General features: G+C 45.3%; 1 protein-coding gene across 2 annotated transcripts in view; it reads right to left on the reverse strand.

The window, feature by feature from the left end:
- LOC147690329 (E3 SUMO-protein ligase ZBED1-like) overlaps window positions 1-23,589 on the reverse strand; it is a 112,643-nt gene that overhangs the window by 41,089 nt on the left and 47,965 nt on the right. The window lies entirely within an intron of this gene.

A 23,589-nucleotide genomic window follows, 5' to 3' on the forward strand; every position in this document is an offset into this window, starting at 1 on the left:
AAATTGATGCCTGCAAGTTCAGTTTATATCAGTAAAAGAGGTTTTAAAATGGCTTACTTACATGAAAATTTACTTGTGATCAAATCTAACCAGAGGGGCTGAAAGTAGGTAGGAAGTGGAATTTACCTAACAGGAATGCCCAGTGGGCTTACGCACGACCACAACTAACGACTCACAATATTCACTAATTCATCTCCAACCCTTACACAAAAGTTCAATCAATCAATCAGCATAATTTGTATAGCATGCTACTCACCCGTAAGGGTCTCAAGGTGCTGAAGGTGGGGGGGGGGGGGGGGGGGGGGTCGCTACTGCTCGAACAGCCAGGTCTTGAGTTGTTTCCTGAAGGGGAGATGGTCCCGGGTCAGACATAGGTGATTGGGGATGGAGTTCCATGTCTTTGCTGCCAGGTAGGAGAAGGATCTTCCTCCGACAATGGATTTCCGAAAGCGTGGGACGGAGGCGAGGGCGTGGCTGGCGGATCGGAGCTGGCGGGTGGGTGTGTAGAATGTGAGGCGGTTGTTGAGGTACTTTGGGCCCATGTCGTGGAGAGCTTTGTGTGCGTGGGTGAGGAGTCTGAACGTGATCCTCTTGTTGACGGGGAGCCAGTGAAGGTCTTTCAGGTGCGCAGAGATGTGGCTGCGGCGAGGGATGTCCTGGATGAGTCGTGCTGAGGCGTTCTGGATGCGCTGGAGTCTTTTCTGTAGTTTGGCTGTGGTTCCAGCGTAGAGGTTGTTCCCGTAGTCCAGACGGCTGGTGAGGAGGGCCTGGGTGACCGTCTTCCTGGTTTCGGTGGGATCCATCGGAAGATCTTGCTTGGTCATCGTGAGGGAGGAGTCCAGGATGAAGCCCAGGTTGCGTGCGTGGTCCGTTGGCTTGGGTGCGCTGCTCAGGGCAGGGGGCCACCAGGAGTCGTCCCAGGCGGAGGGAGATGGTCCGAGTATGAGGACTTCTGTCTTGTCTGAGTTCGGTTTCAGACGGCTGATCTTCATCCATTCTAAGACGTCTTTCATACCTTCCTGGAGGTTGGCTCTGGCGGTGGCGGAGTCGTTGGGTGGGTGTCGTCGGCGTAGGAGATGATGTTGAGGTTGTGTTGGCGGGCGATGTCTGCGAGGGGGCTCATGTAGATGTTGAAGAGGGTGGGGCTGAGTGAGGATCCTCGTGGGACGCCGCAGATGACTTCTGTGGCCGCGGATCGGAACGGGGGGAGGCGGACTCTCTGGGTTCTTCCGGCGAGGAATGAGATGATCCACTCCTTGGATTCCGGTGTTGCTGAGGCGCTGTATCAGGGTGTGGAGGCATACGGTGTCAAAGGCTGCTGAGAGGTCTAGGAGGATAAGGGCAGCAGTTTCCTCGTTGTCGAGCAGGGACCTGATGTCGTCGGTGGCTGCGATGAGGGCGGTCTCGGTGCTGTGGTTTGCTCGGAAGCCGGACTGCGAGGGGTCGAGGGATCCGTTGGTCTCGAGGAAGGTGGAGAGTTGTCTGTTGACTGTCTTCTCGATGACTTTGGCTGGAAAGGGGATGAGCGAGATGGGGCGGAAGTTCTTCAGGTCCGTGGGGTCAGCGGTGGGTTTCTTCAGGAGGGCGCTCAGCTCGGCATGTTTCCAACTCTCCGGGAAGGTGGCGGATGCGAAGGAGCTGTTGATGATGTTCCGGAGATGGGGTGCGATGATGGAGTCGGCTTTGTTAAAGATGTGGTGTGGGAAGGGGTCGTGGGGGAGCCGGAGTGGATGGTGTTCATCATGCGGTTGGTGTCTTCAGTACTTACAGGGGTCCAGGTGCAGAGGGTGGTGGTGGGGGGGCGCTGGTTCGGTGGTAGGGTGCGTGGTCAGTGCGCCGAAGCTGTTGTGTATGTCGGTGATCTTGCTGTGAAAGAACGAGGCAAGTGAGTCGCAGAGGTCTTGCGAGGGTGTGATGTCGTTGTTGCTGGCGCTGGGGTTGGAGAGCTCTTTGACGATGCTGAAGAGTTCCTTGCTGTTGTGGGTGTTGTTGTCCAATCGTTCTTTGAATGTTGTCTTCTTGGTGGTGCGGATCAGCTGGTGGTGTTTGCGGGTGGCATTCTTGAGGGCTGTCATGTTCACTGCTGTCTGGTCGAGGCGCCAGGCTTTCTCGAGGGTGCAGCAGGTTTTCTTGGAGTTTTTGAGGTTGTTGGTAAACCAAGAGGCTTTCCTGCTTCCGGGTTTGCTGGGAGGTTTCTTCAGTGGTGCGAGTTCGTCAGCTCAGTCAGTGAGCCACTGTGTGAGGTTGCGGGCTGCTTCGTCGGGGTATGTCGTGTTAGTAGGCGGGTTCTGGCTGAGGGTGGTGGCGAGTTGGTCGGTGGTGATCTTGCTCCAGCTTCTGCGGGGAGCCTGTTGGTAACTTACTCCTGAACACGGAAAGAGTAATACAATTTCTAGTGTGGTTCAGACCGCCTACCCATCCCCTCAACTAATAACAGAGGTTTAGTGAAAAAAGGTTTCCCCATCTGTACATTTTTCCCCTTGGCATAAAATAAAATAAAATTGTTTTAGCAAGTATATTTGCTTGGTAGATTTTCGCACGTGCAAATATATGCAGGTTTATTTGCCAATGCTAAAAATTTTACAAACCTTTTCTAGGAGTGCACGTGGGAACCTGCAACAGTTAATACTGCTAAAAGGAGTTAGCAGTATTATAATTTTTATTTTGATCTGCATTGTAGTTTTCTATATAGAACAGCTTGGTTTTCTACAGTGAAGATAGGTTTTGAGCATTTGACTCTAGAGACTTGGCAATATTAATTTTCTACATGCCCCACTGATAAATCCATTGCACCCAACCTGCTGAGCCACAAGGCTTACATATGGTTGACATGCTAATATTTGAAAGAAAGGTTTTCACCTATCAAAAGGGTTATTTTAACAGGTTGCACAGCATGTTTTGCACTGCAGCAGTCAGGCTACACAGGGTAGGCCTATATCTGCACTGCCACTGTAGCAGATGGCACAATAGACACTATTGTCCTCAGGTTGCATTTTAACTTCCAGGCCCTGTGTGCACTTTCTACATCATGTACTACGGACTTACCCGCAAGTTAAGTTTGCCAATTAGGAATAGGCCTGCTTACCCATGTGTAGGGGGGGAGCACAGGCACTTCATTCCTGGTTAGCAAGGATAAAGTGATCAGAGTACTAAAACGAACAAAAGTTGGGTCCAGCAAAAGGTGGAAAAATCTGGCGTGACCAGGCCGAAAAGACAGATTTCCTACATTGTCCATAACATTTTACAGTTTACATTGATTCTCCAGCACACGTTTGCTTCAGTGACACATTAGATAAATGGCATTTAAAGTGGTCCTTAAAATGGCAGGATAGTTTTTTCTAAATTATCTGCAATTTTCATCTGCATTATTTCAACTTGCAAATATTGTTTTTGAACATTTTATTTTCAAATCAAACAATCACAAATTTTGCCTTCATTCTTCTGCATACATTTGCCCTAAATCAATTCTGGGAGCACTAGCAATAGCCGCAAATTGATCGGTTTTTATATTGAACCACAGTCAGCTATGCAAGATGGACTAACAGCTCAATCCATTTCCATAAAGCGCTCGCCTTAACAGTAAAGCTTCTGAAAAAATAAATCATATATACAATTTTAAACATGTTATACATGTGGCTAAATATAATGTCTTAGCAGACAATCCTCATTTCAGCTAATATACATGGACACTGTAAACTGGCCTCAAAAGAGTTTTTGCTGCAGGGAGTTGAACCTACTTGTCTAGAGGACAATATCAACACAAACAATTGTTGCCCTTGCCTCCAGAAATATGTCCTCGGCATCAGGCTATAGGAATTCCCTACCCTGTGCTCTCCTTCCATTAAAGAAAAAATCAAAGAGGGAGGACAACTGAATGTGTACATTTTTTATTATTATTATTATATTTATTTTTATAGAGAGCGCAGCTACCCGGAGGTTTCCCGGTGCTAAAGACACGTTAAGCGAGAATACAGTAGGGGGACAAAAGGGCCTAATAGGAGGATTATTGGTTAAACAACCATGTTTTTAAGTTCCTGCGGAATTGGAGGTAGCATGGGTCTGTGCGAAGATGGATAGGGAGGGAATTCCAAAGGGAAGGGGCAAGGTATGAGAAGGAACGTCCACCCATTCTTGCTCGGTTAATCCTGGGTACCTGAATATTATGTTGGCTTGAGGAGCGGAGGGTTCTTGGGGGGCAGTATTGGTGAACAAGGGTACTCAGGTAGAATGGTGCCTTACCTGACTTTATTCTGTGCATGAAACACAAGGCTTTAAATTTTGTGCGGCTTTCGATTCAAAGCCAGTGAAGATTACGTAAACCAGAAGAGGTGGAAGATTTTTTGGGCAGTTTGCAAAGCAGCCTAATCGCTTCGTTTTGTACTGTTTGAAGTTTCCTCGTGACTTCCTTACAGGCTCCTAGGTACAAGATGTTGCGGTAGTCCAGTCTGGATGTGATTAGAGCCTGGACTACAGTTTTTTGTGTGTCCTGGGGGAGCATCCATATGATTTTCCTAAGCCACTTGAGGATGGTAAAACAAGTGGCAGCAACTCTGACCGCTTGTTGTTTCATGGACATTTGGTCATCAAAAATGATGCCAAGATTGCGAGCGGTTTTGGAAGGAGAGGGTGTGGGTCCCATCTGAGGTGGCCAATGTTGGGGGCCCCACAAGGCAGCGTGTTTACCAAACAGAAGCAATTCAGTCTTTCCCCCATTGAGTTTAAGTTTGTTATCGTGCATCCATTTGGCAATGTTGTTAAGGCCGGAGCAGAGGGAAGACGGATTAGAGTGTGCATTAGCGGAAAGTGAGTAAATAAGCTGGGTGTCGTCAGCGTATGAGTAGATCGTCAACCCAGCTTGTTCCGCTAAAGTAGCAAGGGGACTGATGTACAAATTAAATAATATGGGGCTGAGAATCGAGCCTTGAGGAACCCCAAATTGAGAGTCATGTGGTTTTGAGGAGGATGTGGAAGAGAAGACTTGGAAAGTTCTGTCATTGAGGAAGCTTTTGAGCCATGCAAGGGCAGATCCAGAGATGCCACAAACTTGCAAGGTGTTAAGGAGGATGGTGTGGGAAACCGTGTCAAACGCGGCACTGAGGTCGAGTAAGATGAGTGCCACGGTTTCCCCATTCATTCATTGAGAGTCTCTCTAAACATGTTAAGGGATGGGTAGAGGTAAAGAGAGAAATTGGTGATTTTACAGTTTAAAGTTGGGTAGGGGTAAAGGGAGATAAGGGGCATTTTAGGGTTTAAGAATGGTAATGGTAAAGGGAGTAAGAGTGATGTTCAGGGATGGGTAGAAATGAGGGTGGTAAGAGTGAATTTAGGGTTCAGGGGTGGACAAAGGTAAAGAGACGTAAAGGTGATTTCAGGGTTCAGAAGTAGGTAGCTGTAAATGAGGTAAGTGTGATTTTAGGGTTTCTTGGGTTAGTAGAGTTAAAGGGAGGAAAGGGTGATTTTAGGGTTTGGGTTTTATTAAGGAAAAGGGCACTAAGGGTGATTTTAAGATTTGGTGGGTAGATGTAAAGGGAGTTGAGGGGTATTTCAGGGTTTGGGTGGATAGAGGTAAATAGAGGTAAGGGTGATGCTACAAAATCCTCACCAATCTGTGATCAAATTGTCTTGCAAGCAAAACAAAGCAAAAAATAAACTACAATCTGAGCGCAAGCAGTGCACAACACAAATCAAGAAAACAGTCCTTGATACAGGGAAAAGAACCACACAAGACAAACTGAAACCCTGTACACGCTTACCAATGAAAAGAAAATAAGAGTGACAGTGAAGCTAACAAGTGGAAAGTAATGGGCTGTAAAAAGATTTTTCAGTTGTTTTTTTTTTTAAAGTAACTAAAGATCTTTGTAGGCGACAGTGTAAGCGGGGTCTCAAGCAAGACCTAAAAAGGAACAGAAAAAAGCCTATTGCATACAACCTTTGCCAGTTTCATTTACTCTCATGGGAATGGTAAAGGATCACAATAATTGTTCTATTCTCCTAAGGATACACACGATCAAAACTTTAAAAAAACTTCTTCAATATATAAATCATCTGCTAAGGATTGGGGAAGGCAGCGTGGGGGATCAAAAAACTTAACAGCCTTAGGAAAAAAATTAATTTGTCCAGATCAACTTATTTCCTTTGATAGATATTACCTCCCAGGGTTATCCGGCGTACTGATGGAAGGGAATTTCAGTTATTTCCTGAGGAGTATTTATGGATGCTCATGATATCAGTGGCAACTTCAATTTATGATGGGGCAGTCCACCTCATACAGATCTTGAAGCCTGAGTCTCATTTGTCAACTCATTTCTCTCTTAATCAAGAGATCAGGGCTGCAGACATTTTTTGTGGATACATCATTTCAGGATTGCTCAAACATTAAGAGTCATAATTTGACGATATTTTCAGAGTCAATATTAGTTCACATCGATAAACAACATGCAAAAGTGGCTTTAAAAAAGAGCACTCCACTCTGGACTAGCACCTACCAGAGCCAGCTCTTCTTACAAAAAGAACAGCTTTAATAAAACCTTGTTCACTGTCCTAAGAAATTCAGTCCCAGCTAAGATCAGAAACATTAAAGTATATATTAAATGAAGGAAGGAAGTAAAGACCCAGATCCTTCGAAAAAAAGGAAGCTCTGGAATAAAGTTGTCAGGACACTGATCCCTGCAACCGCTGACAGTAGCAGGACCATCTTTCCTCGCTACAAGATGAGCTACCATGCATCAACACAAAGGTTAGAAACCACACCTTTAAGCTGAATCGAAGAGGGTGATAATGGATGATTGAGAACACAGATGGATAACTGTACGAAGAGGATCATCTGCTGCTCAGCAATCACCCCACAACCTGCATGAGCTAGTTCTATCACCACCATTACAGACACATCCAAGGGCACTTATAAGATATTCCTCTGGTGGCTTTCAATCAATGCAAGCTAGGGGTTGCCCCCTGTCCCTACTGGCAGGACATTAAGAAAACTTGAATGCCCTGGTCGGACTTCTCCTTCACTCCTAGATGGAAACAGAATACCTGAATGGACAGTATATAGTAATTTCCAAGTGTCAGATAAAACACAACATGCCCTTGGCTCAAAATCCCTTACTCCTGAGAAAGAATCATACATTATACTTGGATGCTATTATACATGCTAGACAGTCAACCATAATCTCATGTGCCTCACCACATTTCTTTTCCTCATTGGCCTTCACCCACACATCTGGAGCCTTAGTTGGACCCAGAGACCCTAGCTGTCGTGCACTATCATATCCGACCTGATTAGCCACCAGCAGTCCTAGGTCGGGGCATCCTCTACAGGGGTACGTTTGCAACAAAGCCTCTACAATGACTCATTCTTCAATTCCCAATAGCTACCTGTATCCAGGTCAGACCATGGAACCTTACATTGCACTGGGTCATTATCAATAGAACGCTTATCTTTCCTGCACAGTGTTGGGATAGAGTCGGAACAAGCTAGATTCTAGTTTCAGCAGCTATCCTTGAGCCTTCTCCAGGGAATCTTTTCAAATGGGTCCAAAGTTGCGTGCTGACACTAGGACAAAGACAAATTTGGAAGGGGAGTTGTGCTCTCTCCCTTTATAGGTCTCGCCTAGGCAGCGCGCATGCGCTGCTCTAGGAGATGACCTTTTGAAATTGGTCAACTCTTTTCAAGCACTCATGCTTTTGCTGGCATCCACCTTGCGGGAGCGAGCAGCGGCGCGCTGCCACGCTAATTGAAGACAGATGGCCAGCGCGCCACTGCTTGCTCCCACAAGGTGGATGCCAGCACAAGCAAAAGAGCTTGAAAAGAGCTGTGGATATCTGTTAGTTCAGCTCACCACACTCCTGACTTTCACTTTGTCCTCTGATCCTGTAGTGCTCGTTTCCGCTGTGTTTGCGCGCATTTCTTGCTCTCTGTGCATGCGTCCCTCTCCTTGCCTGTCTTCTATGGCCTGTCATTTCCAGATTCTTTCGACCCCTCAGTCCGTGCTGTCTCTGCCTCCCCCTTGTTTCTATTTATTGACATTGTCCGTTGATTTGCAGATATAGGACTTCAGTATCTGATGCGTGTGCGGGTGGCAGTTGTGATCAAGGTTCTGTTTTCAGCCCACTGCTGCTCGTATCGTCGCCTCTGCCTCTCTCATGAGGCACTGTGACCACCTCAGGCTGCATGGACGACGAGTTAGTCACTCTCCGCTCTTTCATGCGAGCGGTTTTTTGAGAATATATTTAACTTTCCTGGGTGCGCCTGAACCTTGGTTCACTGCTCTCCTCAGGCCGCCCTGGAGCCGCGGCAGGCTGGGTCACTGCATTCGGCTCTCAGCCGACTGGGAGTGACTGGGGGCCGGCTGCTGGAATGAGCCTCACTGTCGGGTCTCTAATCCTGCAATATATTTAATGTGCAGCACCAGCCTGAACCTGGGTTCTTTGCTCTTCTCAAACTGCGCTTCCACAGGGAGCTGGGCACTCCCACAACCAGTTGTTTTCTGCCCTCACCCATTCCTCATTTGCAAGCCCCCCTAGTTTCCTTTAGTGTTTAGGGAACTGAAAGGCAGTTCCGCACTAACTGTGCAGTCAAATGACACCCAAAGAGCCTAGAGGAAGCAGCCACTTGATGTCTGCTGCTGAGCCAGAAGCCATATTCACTTCATTACATATTTTATTTCCCTCCGGCGCCCCGGCCCTCTTCTCCTGGTGTCCCGGCACACAGGGCCCGCACCGTGGCCTTCAGAGATCAGGCTCCGGCCCAAGACAAGCCACACAGTGTTTACTAGAGGAATGGCTCCGGCCTACATTTCTCACACATACCAGATGGCATTTGCTGTTCGGGGTGGACGGCTCATTAGTAAATCCATCTACACCTGTTCCTTCTCTCCGGAGTGTGCTGCAACGCATCCCCCACACCCGAGGTTGGTGAACGGCTTGTGGTGTGAAGTGCACCACGCTAATATAAATGTTCGATCTTCTAAATAATGGAGGAAGCAGCCACTTCATGTCTGCTGCTGAGCCAGAAGCCATATTCACTTCATTACATATTTTATTTCCCTCCGGCGCCCCCACCCTCTGCTCCTGGTGTCCCTGCACACAGGGCCCGCACCGTGGCCTTCAGAGATCAGGCTCCGGCACAAGACAAGCCACACGGTGTTTACGAGAGGAATGGCTCCGGCCTACATTTCTCACACATACCAGATGGCATTTGCTGTTCGGGGTGGACGGCTCATTAGTAAATCCATCTACACCTGTTCCTTCTCTCCAGCGTGTGCTGCAACGCATCCCCCACACCCGAGGTTGGTGAACGGCTTGTGGTGTTAAGTGCACCACACTAATATAAATGTTTTATCTTCGAAATAAAACGAAGTTCCAGAGGTATTTTTTTTTTACATTTGAGTCTGCCAACACTGCTCTTTTTGTACCTTGTTGCAAGCCTTACTCGCCTCCCCAACAGGTATTTTCAAAAGACCGATCCTGAGGTTCAACCCACTGGCTACCAAGCCCCTCTCCTCTTCATCTATGCTAACTACACCCTTATGAAACAAGCATTGGCATTGCCAATAGGTCTCGCTTTTGGGACCTTATAAGTATTTAGTTACGCAGCACAATATCCTTGGTGCAACAACATCAACTGTCAACTGTTGCATGGCCAAACACTTATAAGGTCCCAAAGTCGAGACCTATTGACTATGCCAATGCTTGTTATATGGATCTTAGGGTTTTACTATAATCAGGATGACTGGAATTATATGGCAGGGGAGGACTAGATTAGCCAACATGGTTAACTAAATTATGATGGAAGACAAGGTAAATTAAGCAGCGTAATACAGCACATTTTGTGATAGTATTTCTTCTTTATTTTGTCATTTTTACAATTGTTTTAAACACTGTATGTGCAATAGTTCGACGTCATTAGCACCAGTTTGTGTTTAACGCCCAAATGTAGCAATAAACAACAGAAATTTGACCAGTCACTCTTTATGAAAGGCCTTCCACTGTGGGACAACATGTATTGCAGCGTTTTTACTAAAGTTTGACCCCCTTGTGCTAGAAAAGAAAACATTTAGTTAAAATCTTCGGATTATGCAGCAGATGATGGATTGAGTGCCTATGTAACAAATCCATAATTACAAAAACAACAGTTGATGGACAGAATGCAGAACAATGTCATACATTCACCCCAGTACAGAGATCTGGGCCTAAATCCATCGTTATTTTGCTCACCACACCACCCCAGTTCAGACATGGCCATATGCAAATCAGCCTTGACCCTGTGCCTCATGGGAACAGTCCAGCTCGAACTGCCAAGCCATGTCTTCCCTGGACCGGAATCAAGCATCCTAGGATCGGTTTCTGGCTATCATCCGTCTACAGCCAGGATAGCTTGACTCCAGTGGCGTGGAGAGCATGGGACAAGTCTGAGCATACCCGTCCCACTAAGGGTGACAAATGCAAAAACAATAGTTGATGGACAGAATGCAGAACAATGTCATACATTCACCCCAGTACAGAGACCTGGGCCTAAATCCATTGCTATTTTGCTCACGACACCACCCCAGTTCAGACATGGCCATATGCAAATCAGCCTTGACCCTGTGCCTCATGGGAACAGTCCAGCCCGAACTGCCAAGCCATGTCTTCCCTGGACCGGAATCAAGCATCCTAGGACCGGTTTCTGGCTATCCGCAGTCTTCCCATGAGGCACAGGGTCAAGACTGATTTGCATATGGCCATGTCTGAACTGGGGTGGCTTGGTGAGAAAAATAACGATGGATTAAACCCAGATCTGTGACTGGGGGTGAATGTTTTGCCATTGTGCAACATTCCGTCCATCATCTTGTGTGTTTTGCTGTTCACCCTATGTGGGAAGGGTATGCCCAGACGTGGATCCCGTGCTCACTACGCCACTGGAGTCAAGCTATCCTGGCTGAAGACGGTTGATAACCAGAAACCGGTCCCACGATGCTTGATTCAGGTCCAGGGAAGACATGGCTTGGCAGGTAGGGCTGGACTGTTCCAATGAGGCACAGGGTTAAGACTGATTTGCATATGGTCATGTCTGAACTGGGGTGGCTTGGTGAGCAAAATAACGATGGATTAAACCCAGATCTGTGACTGGGGGTGAATGTTTTGCCATTGTGCAACATTCCATCCATCATCTTGTGTGTTTTAAAAATCCATAATTATGCAGAACATTTTGTGCCCACAAAATCTCATAATGCTGCTGGCCCAGACTAGAATTTCTAGTACAGTAAATGCCTCATTTTACATTCAACAATTCCTTTTGTCTTACTTGCGTGTACCACAATGCCTTGTAATTATGGAACACACTTACCAAAGCTCTGCAATATAGATCTCTCTAGCAGGTAGGTGTCAAATTATCTGTAATGCAGTCTGTTTGCGGCCATTTAAGTAATCCAAAAATATTTAACTAACGATTTTTCCCTGCTGGCAATTTCTTTGGTGGTAAGCGTTGTAAAAATAATGCATAGTGAGACATTTATTGAACAGCTCTCTTGACTTTGCCTCTATCTGCAACCACCACCTACCTGCAATTTGTAGGTTTCAGAAACATATTGTTTGCACTTCCTGCTGCACTGTTCCTCATCTGATAATTGCCCTTGGGTCGTTCTGAGCCAGTCCCAGTGAATGCTGTATTAACACAAACTGAATGCAGTAAAATAATTTATAATCAGATGCAACAGGTGTGTTGCTCCACTGTCAATGATGAATAGTCCCTAAAAACACAATATATTTGAGCCTCCTGGCCTTGCTTGGAGGCGAGGGGGGGGGGGGGGAGCAGGGTTTGTGGTGGTGGGAGACTCTTCCTGGTTCTTATTGGAGGAACACTGGGGACCTCCAACTTTGGTTGGCTTAATCAATCCACTCTTAAGGGCTGCTGTATAGATTAGGAGGATTGCATATATCCTAAATGTGACTGCCTGTATAGATTACGAGACATTAATTGACTGATATTATCCACAATTGGTTCCTATGTTGGCAGGCCGGTCTCCACCGTCTAGCAGATTAAAGAGTCTGTCTGACTGCTTATATTCAACGCACACTGAGGAGTCCCTTTCAAGGGGGTAATGGTGTGACGTACAGTGCAATCTAAAAATGATGGGAAGCGGACACAATTATGTTTGTATCAGCCAACAAGCATAGGAGTTTCTGTACTTGGCCAGATTCTTATATAAACTACTGGATGGCACAAAAACCATCTTTCCCACAGGTTTGAGGGGTACAGGACTGGATCATGTGATGCCTGCACCCACTTAGCTCTGCGGACATAATATTCCTCCAAAACGTAGGATTTAGAATTCGAAATCAACAAAATAAATCAAAATAGTCATTAGGACAACACAGATTTCTGTGTCCTGAGCCTACACTTCAAAGTATCGACATCACTGAGATGGGCCGCATGAGCTTGCAAACAGTAGTGGGGATTGCGGGAACAGGAGCCTTAGTCCTTTGATTTCATCAATGGTTCTGGGGTTGCAGTCCCTATGGCACTCTGCTGGCTGTAACTTTGGCTGTCAGCGACTCAAGTCATACTGCATTCGGTTGTGCTCTCAAGGGCAGCAACTCTTCTGTCTTCTCTTCCCCAGGACCACTCTCCCTAGCTGAGGAGACTGTCACATTTGTCTGCATGTTTTTTGAGTGCACTTCCTGGATAACAGAATGTGCCAGGAAAGTACAGTTTCCCCTTGTAATGGCAGAAATCATGGTCCACATTCTAAAGACAACGATCCATGGGAGGGGCTCAAGTATTGGGCTAAACCAGTAAAGTACAAGAACAAAGTCTCCTAGACTTAGATCTTTGACTTTGGATCATCTTTTCTGGAGGTCTTTTTCATTTCTTACTCTCCGTTGCATCTGGATTGATTCAGGGGTTTTCACTGACGGGTTACACGAGGAATGATACTACATGAAGTCATTCAAATGGCATCTGAGGGACGCGCTGGAGCATTCTTGGTGAATGCATGGGGAATGGCTCGCTACTCACATAGAAATTTAAACAGTGCCATCCCCATATTGTCCTTCTCAAACTTAGATGTGAATGAATGAGTTTTGCCACAAATCTTTCCACCTTGAGGTGTGCCTGCCGATACTTAGGAGTGATTTTAAAATGTGAATATTTATTGCTGCAAGGCAGTCTACTAACCTGTGGACTTGAAACAGAAAATCAGTGGCTTTGCAGGGTTCCATGTGCTCCAAACATCTTTTTTTGTATTTTGGTATAACCTTCCCACCTAAATTCCGCAAAATTATCTCCACTTCTTTATACATCTGTATTCATTAAACACTACCAATGGGTGTCTCCCATCCAGTAAATTTAAAAGCAGGCGCTTAGCTGTACCCAAGGTTGAGGATGGTGAATCTGTATAACTTACCTGTGCTGTGGGCACAGGCGAGCTTGCGATCTAGCCTGGTAATCAGTTAGCGATCAAATTCTCCAAATGAGAGGTTAAGTTAGGGAACAGATATTTGTGGTAGATGTGTGGGTGTGATGCAGCACACGTGGTGTTAGAGACCTGGGTATCACTATGTGGTGCCTCTGAATAGTATCATTTCTTCTGGCACTGAAAGTTCATCTCTTACCATGAAAAGGGCTTGCAGAGTGACCAGCTCCTGGAGTGTGGTTTGATTGTGATGGAGTAGGGGAGAAACACACATTTTTGTACCACCTACAAAGTTATCCCCTCATAACTTTAATAATATTAATGTAAGCATGTAAACTAATCAACAAAATGCATATTCATTACACGTAGGAAACTAACTGCTATTTGCAAAAATCTAATTTATTAATAAAACATGAGTCGAACTAAGATAGAACTGTGATAACCAAGACATAAAAGAGTAAAATGCATGTATTTGTGCATATTGTAGAAATTGAATTGTGGCAAAAAAGTGCAGATGGTAAGTAAAATTGCTTTACATGTTGCTTCGCTAGGTAACACCTAACACAATTAGTATGGCGGGAGAGAAACAGAAGGGCTTATTTACTATTTCTAATTTGTTATGTTTTCATGTTAGTTTCCATTATGGCCTGATTGGCTTAGTCTGAAAAGTAGCTGCTACGAAGATGCAATGGTGAAATTGAAATTAAAGATGGCCCCCGCACATGCGAAAAGAATGGATGTTCAGTTGTGAGAGAATGGCCTATGCCTGGAGTGAGAGATGTCAAGGCCAGCGTGGCCTGCAACAGGAGTTGCGCCAAACTGAACTATATTAAAAAGCCTGGTAAATGGATAAGCATTGAAACCTGGAGGCGGGCAACTGTTGCAAATTGTTGAGCGAGTACAAATGTGAACATTTGATGAAATAATGTGAACCTCTGGCATGAATTTGCACTTTTGCGAACTGGTTTGAGCAAGGAGGACATGAGGTGATCATCGCCACCCCTCCAATGGACCAATGAGAAATGAGTGTAGCCCCTAAAAGTTTCAATTTTGGGTTTAGTAAGTTAGTGAAAGGGTATAAAAGAGCCTGTGGTACATGATAAGTGTGTCTGTTATTTTTCGCACCTTTACTCAGCACGACATGCTGTCGGTTGGGACGATTTATTTATGGTGCAAGAGACTGTAAATTTTGGACTTCGAACTTTGATGGGGAGAAGGAACGAGATCTGTAGCGGAAATTCTATGTCGGAAGGGAGACATCGAGGAGGTTAGAGAGACAGTCAGCTTGGGAACCTATTCTGTGCTCTGCAGTTCTATCGTCGCCCTATGGCCAAGGGGTAATGAGTACTTTTCATTTTCTTTTTGTTTTAAATGTTTTAAATAGTGGTTAGGATATGCTTGTTAAATAAACCTTTTGCATTATAAAATTCTCTCTTAATGAATCTAGATAAAATTCTATAAAATATAAACTCGAGTCTGTGGTTATTAAATAAAAGTCATGACGTTTAATGTTGAAGGTTTTAGGAACTTGTGATTGAGCTGGACTTAATCGCCAGCAACTGATTCCTACTAGTTGGTCCATCGACCAAATAGCGGAGTACCTTGAAGTTGTTTTTATGACTTTTAGGCATTACAATTCTAATGTATAAAGTTCCTGTAGAGGTTAATATGGTACCCCACATGTCTTGCAGCTCGTCTACTTATCACTGATTCAGGGGCTGTGTGGTTGAGAGCGAGTGTGTGACTCGCGTTGTTATGGGCCCCACAGATGAGTAAACCGAAAGAGGTTACTCCTGAATTGATGATATAGGTGGAGGGTTTTGTATTAGACAGTGCTGCATCAATTGCACTCCCATCATTGATAGCTAGGTGTTGCTGAGTGTGGCATCCTAACCAACCGACAGGCATTCCTAAGCCTGGATGGCAGCAGTGATTTGCTCCACTGTTACTGGGCGAGGTTTTGAGGCGCTGACTACAATGCTGGCATATTCATGTTTCCAGTGACTTGCTCTGGCTGTTCTGTTTCCATGTGTACATGACGTGTAAGGTAGTCTGCTGGATTTCCTTGGTCAGGCTTGTAGATAATGTGAACAGAATATTCTGATTCCTACAGTTGCAGAATCCACTTTTCAATTCATGCATGTAGCAGGATGCTGAGAATTGAAAAAAAGGAATAAGGTGTTTGTGGTAGGTGCATACACAGAAGTTAGCACCATAAAGATATACATGGAAATATCTGCATACACACAGGATTACAATGGCCTACCTCTCCTGGTGTAAATAATGTTGCTCTGTGTAGGTTAGCACTACAATAGCATATGCCACTTGGGTCCACTGTATGTTCTCTTTTTATTGAAGGAAGTTGGCACTTAACCTGGTGGGGCTTGTGCTTACTGGCAGTTCTGGCAGTTTGGAGGGATCGTAAAATTTCAGCTGATAGGGCTTTTTATGTTCTTTGAAACGCAGCCTCTTGTTTGTTGGACCTGAATCACACAGCATTTAACTTTAACAGGTCACGCAGTGGTTTTGTAGCTCCATGACTTTTACAATGAATGGACCATTGCACACCACCACAACAAGAAAAATGCACATTTCAAAGATACTTTGAGGTGATGACCCTATCTTTATTTCACATCTCTGTTCCTGATCTGCACCAACTCCTTCCGAGGTGAACTTGTATCCAAAGAATTAAATCTCTGATTTGAGGAACTTGTATTTGCTCCGAGACCGTTTTCAGGGACTTTCAGGAATTCAGACTTAAAGGCAGTGCAGGTGTTTTTCGATTGTTGTAACGTATACCACAATGTTATGGCTGGCTGGCATTTACCACTCCTGCAAGTCCAAAAATACCTCTCTAATGCAGTTTTGAAACTCTGCTGCAGCACAAGTTTAGGCATTATGCGCCATGAGACTCTTTTGGACGTGATATGTGCGCAATACAAATATCGTGACTTGACCTGACTTGACTATTAGTATCTTCGGAGCCAAGTGTGCGCAGAAAAAGTGATAATGTACCTGGAAGCTTTGATTAGGTCAGCTAGTGTTATTCAGCTTTGAAGGTCGATTAAGAGCACTACTAGGCTTCAATTACCTCAGTTAAGAGATAATTTACTACTGGAATATTGTGGGTTTCTCTATTTGTTTGCCGTTTGGTAACTGCATGTCAAAGCACGTGTGCTTCGTCTGGTTGTTTTGGTTTGCGGGCAGTTACTATGGGTAACCCCCACCTGACGGCCCATTTGACCTTTTCGATGGTCGCTGCTGCTTCAAGTTTATACAGCTCTTTTTCTGGTAGTTTTCTCATGTGGAAAGGGATTTTTCTGTGTCATACTTGCATGAGTTGTATTGAGGCATCATTCATTTTTAGGGCTCGGACTCCTCCCCACCGTAAAGTGGGAGGAGTTTCGAGAACTAATGTTAAAGAAGAAAAAAAAGTATCTCCTAGGGCTTTTGCCGAGACAAATTCCACACATTCCTTTGCGTGTTCTGTCATCTGGCCAGTGATTCGTGTTCGTTGTGCTGTCGTTTTAATAGGCTTGAAGTGATAGGGTAAATGTAGTTTTGTTCCGCCATTTTGGGCATATTTCGTTCGTGCAAAGAAGTACATTAATTATAATTAGGAGCTGTCAGGGTGCCTCCGTAAGTGAATGCAGATGGCCGGGCGCGTTCACCATTCAGCAGCGCTCAGCGCGCAGCTGCTGCATGCCAGGCCGGGAAAGGGCTTCATCAGCCTCACTCATCACCATACTTCAGACCAGAATACAAATAAATATATATGCTCACTCGTGCAGCGTGGCCAGTGCCTAGTCTGCAGGCTTCAAGCGTAAGACTGCTTTCATAGTCTCAATATTGTTCCTGTTCTAATAAATTTTTTACAATAGCGATCGCGAAAGCGATCGCTTTCAGTGCTGCTTTTTTTTTTGTGGAGAGCAGATCTAATGCCCTTTCCAATGCTTGTTATACCAGGCAGGGCAAGGGTATGTTGTGACTGCATATTAGTCCCAAGCAGAAAACCAGGCATTTTCTCCTGAAGGAACCAGCACTTTCCCTGCACCTTAAACTTGAGCGGACACTCTCAGTCTGTAAAGAGGGCGGCGTCTTGTCGAACGCACACCCCGTGTCCACGCTTGGGATCTGTCAACAAATGTCGCCTTCCTTAATTAACAGCGACACGGAGCGCAGCCGACACAGCTCTCGTCTTTGTTCATCGCCTTAAAAACGAAAACAAAGGGAAGCGCGTAGAAAAAGAGTGAAGCGCCCACCCAGACACACAACACGAACACAACACAGCAAGAATTAACAGAATGTGCAAAGAACAAGAACGGCTGCTTCTTATATCTGTGATAGGTTGTGCAGGATTAAGGAAGTAAAATAGGGCTGCCAAGGAAACCTATTAGGACGGTTTTACAACCTTCATTTATAATGTGCCTGTCCTCAGAGCGCGCTCCGACGAATCACGCTCTCCATACAGAACATAAACCAGCTCTCGGAAAGGGGACTCCACCTTACCACGAGTTTCTGCATTGTAGGCGCGCCTGTCTTCAATGCGCTATAAATGACATATTCCAGGAAGGGCATTTTAGGACAAGTGGTCTGAGGGAGACTCTTTATAAACAGTGTAAGGGGACCATTTTCAGAGCCGGGGTGATGTGTATGTCATTCTGTGTGTAGTTTTTTTCTCATCTCTGTGCTCACATAAGCAGCCTATACAATCAAGGCTTAGTGGCTAAAAAAAAAATCTAGTTACTAAATATTGAAAAGTGTGGGAAGGAGTCGAGATGTTATTTTGAGCAGGTCTCTATGCTCCGACTGGGCCCACCGACATTAGTGGCCCTGCAGATGCTAGCTAGTGCCTGGAAGGGGGTATTGCTGCTGCAGCACACGTGGCGACCCACTGCTGGAGCATAGTGAGTAGTGAGTAGAGTAGTGAGTAGAGTAGTGAGTAGAGTAGTGAGTAGGACATCACAGGCAGCGGCTGTGCAAGCTTCTTACACTCACAAGGAGACCACAGGCAGCTGAGGTGCAATCTTCTCCCACTCACAAGAACGACATCACAGGCAGCAGCAGTGCAAGCTTCTTACACTCACAAGGAGACCACAGGCAGCAGAGGTGCAAGCTTCTCACACTCACAAGAAGGACATCACAGGCAGTAACGGTGCAATATTCTCACACTCACAAGGAGATCACTGGCAGTACACATCACATGAACACACTCCATAACACATAGCAACAATACATTGGCATTTACAATGCCATTAGCTCAAACTCAAATAAATCCGAGCCCGATTGCATTTCTAATGCTTGTTAACTTTATTTCGGCCCAATTGAACCATAAAAGTATAAATCTAAATATTTACTTTAAAAAAACATAATGAATACCAGTCTCAGTTCATGTCAATATGTAAAACAGACGTGCAACATCATTGTTAGGGAAGCTGCCACAGAGCTCAGACAAAAGTCAAGGGGACAAAAACCTCGAAAAGAAGCCCTCAAAAGAGGACTCATTGGGGGTCCGCTAAGTCCTCCGTGTAATCTGAGCGAAAGATCAAATCTTTAAAAGACGATCAATACAACTATAAAAGATACAGCAATCATTATACATGAATACATTAAATATCCAGCTACAAATTCCTAAAACTTCACATAAAAACTGATGCCCTCTGCTTGACGGCACGTTCTATGTACTTGGCAGAAGAGAAGCAGATCTTAATTATGGGAAGTGTTTGCAGGTAGATACAGGCAGCTCTACAATAATGAATATTGGCCGCCTTGAGGATGGGCAACAGATAAAGTTTCCTCAACATCTAATAGAATGAGCAAAATAACATAAAATGTAAGGTAGTTTGTGGTGATTGATCATCACAACGGCATAGAGGAAGATATAAAAAAAAATGTGCCTTGTGGCGGAAAGGCACCACAAAAGTGCACCGTGCATAATCTTAAACTCGCCAGTAAAGATGTGTGATGTATGTTTGCCACCCACACCAAGTAGGGTGCAGGACTAACAGCCGGACAAATCCCCATATAGGTCTGGACCATTGGTTTATCTACAGCACTCAGGATAGTTCTCCAGGCATCCCTCTAAAAACGCATTCTTCAGAGTCCTAATCCAGCTGGCTAATATTGCTAGGAGAGAAAACAAGTCCTTCCCATACTACAACATACATTCTGTATATACTTTAACAAAGGGATACTCAAACAGTGAACGAGTTTTAAGCAGTCTGGAAGCACAGTCCTATTAAAGGATGTCTAGCGTTTAGTCAAAATTCTGAGCCACAGAAGAAGGGGTTGGATTTTGATGAAGACTCTAATACAGCCAATCCCTGCATCAGTGCTGCAAACAAAGGAACTAGTGCTTTGGGGGACAGCTAACGATATCTCCGTTCTCAATTATTTCAAAGGCCCCCTGATCTTCAAAACCCCACACCTCTGCCCCATATAAGGCAACAGCCCAACATTTGGCTTTGTAAACCGTCGAAAAATCCTTTATTGGTTTCTGACCAAGTTTGTGGGCCAAATTAAGAACGGCCTCCACCAATTTTGAGAAAGCAGCAGCTCAACTGGTCTTCAGGGGTCCCCAAGAGAGATGTGCATCCAGGGGGATGCCAAGGAGTGAAAAAGTAGGAACAGAACCAACTTTCTTGCTGTTCACTACAAAGGACACATTATCCTTCTTACTTCCCCCCAAAGATCATTATGTGGGTCTTACTTTGGTTGACCATCTAAACTGGCCATAAACTCACAAAAGCCATCCAGCAGGCAATGTAAGCCATTTGCAGCCCTGGCAATTAGGACAGTATCGTCTGCATTGATTAATGTGGGGGTGCTCAGAGCGCCTACACGAGGGCAGTCTGCCCTGATGGTAACCAGTTTATCCTTCAAGCGGTTTATGAAGAGGGAAAATGAAAAAGAGCCAGGACACAGCCCTGATAAAGATACATTGCCAGGCTGAAAGCTGGTGTAATTTCTCCACCTGGGCCATACCTTACACTGGCAGTAACATCATTGTTCAGATCTTTAAGGAAGTTAACAATGTAAAGATCGACTCGCCCCATGTTGGCCATGACACCCCACAGTTTAGACCTTTTAAATGAGTCGAAAGCAGACCGTAAATCTATAAAATTCAGATACAACTAGCCACACTTAGCCACAGTGTATTTGGCAATTAACAGATACAGATTTAAGGACTGCGCCTAGTTCCTCTGCCCAAAGCTGCAAACGGTCCAACAAAATTCGTCCCATAATCTTCGCAGTGGAATCAATGAGATAGGACGATAGCAGTGGGGGTCATTTTTTGTGCCCTTTTTAGGTGGAGCTAGTGTAGCAATGCGAGGCATTGCGTCCAGCGAAGCATCTATTGTTGGCCACTTCCTGGGAATCTGAGACAGGGGTTGTGCACGCGCAGCGATTGGGGTCTGTGGACGCGCACGTCCAGGCCGGCGCCGTGCACATCTCCTGTCTCACATTCCCAGAAGTGCGCACACACACACACATACACACACACATGCACGCATACACACACGTAGGCACACAGGAAGTGTATAACTCATACATACAGACACACACACGCGCACACACAGACACACAGACACACGCACGCACACATTTCCCCCACTTACCTGGCTCTTCCGCGTGTCCCTCTCTCCCTCGGCATGCAGCGGGTCAGTCTCGGCATGGTAGCCCCGCAGCGCTGTTCTTCAACCGGGCCCCCTCCTGGGACCCGGGACTTCAGCTGCAGATGAACCCTGACTTTGCTTCCTCTACACCTTACCGCCAATAACGTCTACCAACCCCCCGCGCCACCCTGGCTGGCATTAATCACATCACTGGCTACATTTCTGACCCCATGATAATCTTTGGGAGGATCTCTAGACACCTCCTCGTCTGCCCTGAAGCTCTCGAAATATCTTTGAAGTCGCTGAAGTGGGAGGCGGGCCCGGGGGAAGAGGCCTAACAGGAAAAGGCGGTTCTTATGGGCGGGGCCAGCAAAGGATAGGCGGGCCTCTTACCTGCTGTCAGGCGGTGGTGAGGGCTGGGACGCGTCGGGGCCACGCCTGTTTTTCAGTTGCCCAGTCAGGCGGGGGCTATGGCTTGCGCGCCCCCTACGAGGAACTTTCGTTCCCTAAGCTCTCGTCTTGCGAGGGTTCAGTGAAGGTGAGCCAGACAGGCCGAGCGGCAGCCCAAGGGTTCTTAGCCAAAAGTGACGGTAGGTGGAACTCGGTGTCACACTGAGGCCTCTGTGAAATTTTGGAGTCACATGTGACGCATACATTAATCTCACCTTCCAAAATATACAGCACTAAGTCTGACAGATGGCAGTGTCAGCGCTCGTTCAAGACAGCAGTGTGTGGTTTCCGAGAGAGTAATTTCAGGTTACCATTTAAACCAGACATTAATGTTCAGCAGTGTTTGAGGTTAGGCTATTTAGCATATAATGGCGTGAGGTAGCAAAGATGGTCCAATCTTAAAGGTTCCCGAGCTTGTGACTCCAGGAAGTTACCGTAATCTTATCGTACTGACATTTTTTGAGGTACTTGTCTACAATTTTGTTGAACTTTTTTCTATGCCTAGATATGCTTTTTACTTTAACAAGACTCTTACACAAATTATATAGGAACACATTCATTTCAGATTTCGCGGTCATAAAAAAAAATATAGCAACCCTTACCTAGATCTTTCAAAAGAAAAAAAAATCCACTGTAGTTGCATTGCCCACTGCCTCTAAATCAGTCACAAGAAGCGCTCAGCCGTCCCTAAAATAGTGCGTCAGAACAAGGAGTCTTTCGTCTTGTTTAATAGTATTATTCATTTACGGAAAGAAAATGTGTCCGCTGAAATTGTTGTTGTGAGTGGACCATTTTCTCCTGGTTATACACCATTGGATTTTTTGTTGTCACTCCTGTGATTCCCTCACTCTATCTATCTATCTATTGCCCTCACTCTATCTATCGGTGGAGGAGTGTGGCTCAATGGTTAGAGCAGCAGACCCTGATGCAGAGTTATGGCCTGGGACCAGGGTTCAATTCCTGCATTGGCGGGTCTTGGGCTCAATTTCCTCGGACCTGACAATTCTCGCTTCGGTGCCTATTCTAATCATGGGCCCCACGCTGCAACTCTGGGCAATAGCTTGCTTAACCTCCACACCAGCCCCAACAGCGCTAGGATGCCTGGCTTCACCCTGGGGGTGCCCAGGAGTGGACACTTCACAGGGAAAGCCAGGAAGGGTTCCACAGCGGTATGAGTAATAGCGCCAGGAAACCGCTTGGTGGCAGTGCGCTCTACAAATACCTTGACATTTACATTTTACATCTATCTATCTATCTATCTATCTATCTATCTATCTATCTATCTATCTATCTATCTATCACCCTCATTCTATCTATCTCTCTATCTATTGCCCTCGCTCTATCAATTGCCATCTATCTATCTATCTATCTATCTTTCTATCTATCACCCTCACTCTACTATCTATCTCTCTATCTATCTATCGCCCTCACTCTATCTATCTATCGCCCTCACTCTATCTATCTATCGCCCTCACTCTATCTATCTATCTATTGCCCTCACTCTATCTATCTATCGCCCTCCCTCTATCTATCTATCGCCCTCCCTCTATCTATCGCCCTCACTCTATCTATCTATCGCACTCACTCTATCTATGGCCCTCACTCTATCTATCTATCGCACTCTCTCTATCTGTCTATCTCATCACCACAGCATCACTCAGCACCACCACAGCATCACTCAGGGGCACCACAACATCACTATGCGCTACCACAGCATCGCTGAACGCCACAGCATAACTCGTCACCACCACAACATCACTCAGCGACACCACAGCATCAACCTGTGCAACCATACAACACCTGGTTCAAATATGTTCTCTCAATGTTTCAAGCTTTATTACAAATGTCCAAAAAAGATGTTAATATTTCACTTCTGTTCTTGGATTTTCGTCACAATAAAATACACTGAACATAATCTTCACAAAAGGTATTTACAAAAGTTTAAGCTATTGCCATTATGAATTACAATAACTTTTATTTAAGTATTAATGATAAAAAAAAATAAAAGCCTCTGTTATTTGTAATATCAATACATCTAAGTCAAGTAAATACAACACATATTGCATTACAAATGCTATAGGTGTCACATTTGAGAAAGTTAAAACTATTGGCATTGTAAATGAAAAAGC

The sequence above is a fragment of the Lissotriton vulgaris genome, chromosome 9 (genome assembly GCF_964263255.1).
Source record: "Lissotriton vulgaris chromosome 9, aLisVul1.2, whole genome shotgun sequence".
Classification (NCBI taxonomy): domain Eukaryota; kingdom Metazoa; phylum Chordata; class Amphibia; order Caudata; family Salamandridae; genus Lissotriton; species Lissotriton vulgaris.